Raw genomic sequence first — 6,245 nt, forward strand, 5'->3', positions numbered from 1 at the left:
ACTAAAAATCCGGATATACAATATAATCTAATAAAGCAATAATCTATTGCTTAATTACACACTGCAATTGAAGGATAATAATATGATAAAATACACCCTAAAATAATGAAAAAAAACGCAACATAATTAAGTTTTTTTTTATATTGATCGTTAAATATCAGATAATGTTATAGCTAAAAATTTGTTAAAAAATCTGCATAACCAGTCATTTTTATTGGCAGTTTTGGTTTACCTTGACAGAAGATGATTCTCCATAGCAAGAAGGAAATAATTCAAGAAATCCATAGTTTCAGTAATGTTTATACGTGTTTTGAATCACAAAATTTAATGAATACCATAATTTACAACCTTAAAAAGATAGTATAATTATTTTATTATGTACCATAATATTTTATATACTCTAATTATGCTTAGTTTTATATAGAAGATAGTCACTATATTGCAGGACTTTCGTTCACAATGCTTACAGTATCATTGGATTGTTCGACATGAAATTGGCTTTCTATATTGACTTTCACGCCTTTGTAACCATAGATTTCGATTTATTAGAAGAATTATCATGATATTATGTTAAAATTACTAATATTTATTTTGCATTATTTAGCTGTCTCAGGAGAATATTTTTTAATATTTCACTTATTTTCATAAAAAACAATTTTTAATAAGTGTGTTTAGTTAAGGTTCAAAATTAAAATTAAATATTTATAAAGTGTTTGATATTATTTTCAAATAATAGGCAGCACAATACACCATACAAATGTACTGTTTCATCCGAGACATTTTGTTAACTTTAAAATATCGATAAATTATAAAATACTACCGAACTGATTTCTCCAGTGACATCAAATTCTTTCCAGTCAACTGTGGTTTCCCCTTGGGGCTTAGCCAAACGAGCCAACGACGCTTCTTCGCCAAACTTCGTTTTAACTTTCTTTAACGGCACAAAACTGTTTAATCCTGTGGCTTACTCTTTAACATTAGAACTGGAATCTAGAACAGAAACCTGTCTTTAAGTTTAAGCACCAAGATATATAAAGGTGATATAAATATATAGTTACACTAAATTTAAATTTTGATATATAAAGGTGATATAAATATATATTTACACTAAATTTAAATTTTCCCCTTATGGTTTAGTTTAAAAATTAGAAAATAGAGTTATAAAATAGAGATAAAAATTAAAAGTTTAACATCACTGTAATCTTTGAGTTATTTATTTACAAAGACAAGATATTTTAAGCACTATAACATAATGTTACGTAAGGATCTCGTAGAAATCACAGTTTATTAATATAAAATTCAGAGGCTAATATAAATTTATATCTCTGCTACAAACAAATCTGTGAACTAGAAAGATAATTGGGAAGACGGGATAGCTATGCTTAATTTTCTTGTCTGCACAATCTTACGAGCTAATTTATGATTTGTATACCGTAAAGTTTTTACAGACGTCTTTAAAGCAACGTAGGAGGAGTATGACACACTGCTGTTCGCTTAACAGGCTATGATGAAATTGCAAGCGAAATTACATCTCTATATCATGGTGCTATGTCTCGTAGTGAAATTTCATATGATTCTACTTAGTTTGGATACATGTTATTTATTTAATCTAATAATTTCTCATGGTTGACCTTAAGATAAATATAAAAATATTTGCCAAATCTATGCCTAATTTAATATAATCTGCAATATCATTGAATTTGATGTCACTTATATAAAAATGAAGTTTAGTGAAGCATTTATAGTATAAATGTCAGTTTGATCTAGAAATATTCTGCGGGCAGATATAAATTTAATTCTTCAACCACTCGAGTGATAGGCTTCGTTATTGCTCAGCCATCTATGTGTACGTTGATATCCAGGATTGATTTTTAAGTTTGGTGTTAGTTATTTAGAATATGAATATATAGATTACGAATATTTAGAAATTTTAATTAGAAAACAATGGAAAGAGGCATGTCTGCGAGTTTGTATTTGACAAGTGTCCTACAGCAAAGTTATGACAAAGAGAAATCGGTTTTTAGTCTTGTAAGTGATCCACAGCCCTTAGCCACTTATTATATAAAGTTACATAGGAAATCGTGTGTATTCATTTTTAATTTTAGCCAGTTTCGTAATATTCTAGTAATTTTCTTTTATCTTAAGAAAAATGTTTTCTTATCATTATAAACACTAGTTTACAATATTGATATAGTATAAAGCTGTTACTCGCAGTTTCGCAGTTTTGCTGTTACTCGTCCAGATGAAAGAAACTTATTAAACTCCTTTAGACTCAGAAATCTACTTCGGCCATAAAAGATCTATTTCAGGCTGTCTTCCGGTGTCATTTATTTACAGTGTCAAATTTCAGTTTCTTTTATTTTTCTGATCAATGCTAATATTGTAAAAGCTATTTTATTTGTTTTATTTTATTATTTCTTTAGTACTTATATTGTTTTTTCATGCCAGAACATGACGAATGGTTAGCAAAAGTTAGTTAAATAGCTTGTGGAAGACAACGAACAGTAAGGAATTTAGAAAGAAATAAAGAGAAGAGTTCGTCAATCCACCACAACTAGATTAGGAATTTATAGTGTGGGAATCTTAGTTTATCTAACTGCAATACCCTAAAAAAATTCATCATCTATCACTTGACAACTATTAAAATAACTGTCTGACGCTTAGGTCTAATTTTTTAATCTTTCAAGCCATCGAAACCAAGGTTATATTAAAAGACATGTATGACATTAATAAACAAAGAATCGCTCTTCCCTTTTCATCAATTATTATTGAAGGAGATAGCCATACACATGGTTTGACAGGTATTTTGCGTCGGATGGTGACCTGCGAGACTATTGTTGTGGAGGGTTCTGCTAACCTGAAGCCAAGTTACTGGAAGCAACATCTGACAATTCACCCCCGGCCGGTAGCTGTTACGTCATCGTGGCTGGCACCAATGACGTTGCTTCGGGTCAGCAGTACAATATATACAGACATCTCGAGCGCTGCATCACGAGTAAAGTGAGAACCTCAAGAGTTGTTGTCTCCACCCTGCCTCACAGACACGACCTGCTAGCCAGTCACTAAATCAACCAAGAGACTGCGCTGATTAACAACTACATAGAAGAATTGTGTGAAAAGCATCGTGGAACAGAGGTGCTACAATTCAATAACATCGGGAGAGGCGCTTTTACGCAACATGGGATGCATCTAAAGAGGAACACCAAGCATCTGCTGGCCCAGGAATTAATAGAGTGCCTGCGAAAAATGGACTCTACCGCTTCTCGAGCGACGTCCCAACCACCCGTCACAGCCAGAGGACCTCAAAATAATGAGCGGAAGTCAGATCAATCCCATGAGTCTCCAACTGCACCGCTACCGACTACCTTGCAGCCACCAGCCGCATCTGAGCTCCACACACTCCAGTATGAATCCTTTGCGGAAGCAGTAAAATGCCGCTCACCGGTGCGACAAGTCGGCCCATCAAGCACCATCACAGTCACAACGGAACAAAAAACTGCTTTCTTCCAAAGTGTCAAAAAACAAAATAAAGATAACAGAATTGGGTTACAATAAGTTCAGAAAACCAGACAAAAAACGAAAAGCAAAACAAATTCAAATTTACAAAATAACAAATTTAACTCGTGCAGTTTCCGACGTGCATCAAAATGCGCAGTCTTCCACCAATAACTTAATGAACTAATGCTAATGGCAGAAGAACTGCACCCCGAAATATTTGTTGTTTTTGAACATGGCTTCACGGCTGAGATTGTCCCTATCTTCAGAACTGACAATTATGAATTGGCTAAAATATTTGACTGAAAAAAAGTTTAAAGGGGTTAGTGTGGCAATTTTTGTCAAATCACGATTGAAATTTCAACCCTTCAAGGTGGATTACTGCTGTGATCTAGACTTTGGGGGGGATTTAAAATTTTTACAAATTCCGCGGAAAAAAATATAGTGATTGGCTTATACAAATCCCCAAATGGATGGAACAAAAAATCTTTTTGGAAAGTTTGAAACTTTACTAAATTGTCTCAATTCAAAATCGTTGAAGATCATCATTACCGGTGACTTCAACATCGATGTGTTAGACCACACCAATCCTCTGACCCAGCGACTGCGGGATATTCTCACTTCTTTAGGTTTAATTTGGTCCGTGAAATCGCCAACTCGAGTGACCGCTACGTCGAGTACAGCCATCGACAACGTCATTACTAACGTCATAGACTGTTCTGTTTCTGTCATAGATCTCAGGCCATCTCAGACCACTACGCACAGGAAGCCGTAATATAACACCATAACCCAAAATTTGAAACTCCGTCAATAAAAAGAAAACGGGATCTAAAGCCGGCAAACATAGAGATTTTTACTGGTTTCTAATGAAAACATCATGGGAATTTCTGGATTGCTTTGAGCGGGTGGAGGATGCCTTTAACTCGTTTTTTTTACTGTTTAACTCAGTGTTTAAATTTGACTTGTCCATTCAAAAATATTAAAGAACGTAATAAGAAAAAGAGTAATACCTGGATTACTCAGGATATGCTCTATTCAAGAGAAAGACTAAAATTTTATCTTTCTATATATGTTAAATCTGAAAATGAGGATTTCAAACGCTTTTTTCAAAATTTCAAAAAGGATTACCGCAAAGCCATAAGAAAAGCCAAGGCACGAGACTTTGAAACCAACTAAAACAATCCGATAATCTTTCAAATAGCGCCTGGAATATAAATAACCTAAACACAAAACAACAAAATACTTCAAAATTTTCAATTCCGAAACCTAAAACAAATAATAACATTATTGATGATCTATTAAAAGTGGCAATTGCGTTTAATGATTTCTTTTCAACTGTTGCTGGAACAAACAGTTCTTTGAATCAGAATATCCCCTACGGGGGGTTATTGACTAGATCGGCCTCGTCCATGTTCCTTCGTCCTGTAAGTGAAGTGGAGGTGGCCCGTATCATGCAGGATCTCAAACCAAAGAGGTCTTGTGACATTAAAGGAATGTCTATGTGGTTAATCAAAAAGTGCTTTAAGCATATTTTGAAACTTCTCACAAAATTAATCAATCTCTCATTTGCACAGGGTGTCTTTCCGTCCGTACTGAAGATATCAACTGTGATTCCAGGTTACAAAAAAGACAATCCTTGCACCTCAAGCCACTATCGTCTAATTTCGTCCCAATTCTTAGCAAAGTTTTCGAAAAAGCTTTCCTCAATCAGCTTGAACAATTCCTTGACCGCTTCGAAATATTCTGTCCTGACAGGTTGGGCTTAGGAAAGACAAATCGACCATCGATGCAGTAACTGAACTTATTCATAATGTTGTCGATGGCCTGGAGAGAAGAGAACGTGTTATGAGCATATTTCTCGACCTCTGCAAAGCATTTTACTGTGTGCATCATGCGACACTGCTGCACCATTTATGGATTAGTAGTATTACACGACTCTCTGTATTAAATCGAAATATGAAACTGATCTTGAAGTGAAATTATTTATCGATTTAAATTCATGCATCAAACATTTCTCAAGACTCAATCTGAAAAAAATACAGCTCAAAAGCAAACTCAATAAATTTTTGCATTCGGAATTGAAAAGAACAGGATTATCGTCCCACGGCAATGATGGACGATGTTCTCTTGGAAGAGGCCGAATCCGTTAAATTCCTTGGAATGTACCTTGATCGAGGACTGACATAGGACTTTCACAATGACAGCATCTGCTCCAAGGTTGCTTCTGGCATTTATTTTTTGCGTAGCCTTGCAAAATTGTGTTCTATTGATGTATTAAAAACGGCCTACTGTGGCCTGATACATCCATATTTGTCTTACGGTTTGAGACTATGGGGCAGCTGTTCTAAATATAAATTCGAAAAAGTATTTAGATCTCATAAAAAAGCTATCATAACTATTTAAAAATTGACAGTACCTAAGATTATAATGAAAGTCCATGAATTTTTAACTTAATTATTAATGATGTGGTGGTATTTGTAAAGGATTCTCTCATACTTTGATATGCATGTTGTATTAAGCTTTTTAGAGGAATGCATAATTTGTAATACTATGAAATAATTTTAATGCTATTTTTGTGTGGTGTTAAATAAGCAAATGTCATTTAATACCACTAAATGTAAAGTTATGACACTTACATGCAAGAAATTGCTCATTGTATACAACTGGACCATCAATAATTATATGCTTCAGCGGATGGATGAGTTAAGTAGGGACGTATAATTAATGGTAAATTCCAAATTAAACTCTAA

The sequence above is a fragment of the Homalodisca vitripennis genome, chromosome 8 (assembly GCF_021130785.1).
Source record: "Homalodisca vitripennis isolate AUS2020 chromosome 8, UT_GWSS_2.1, whole genome shotgun sequence".
Lineage (NCBI taxonomy): Eukaryota > Metazoa > Arthropoda > Insecta > Hemiptera > Cicadellidae > Homalodisca > Homalodisca vitripennis.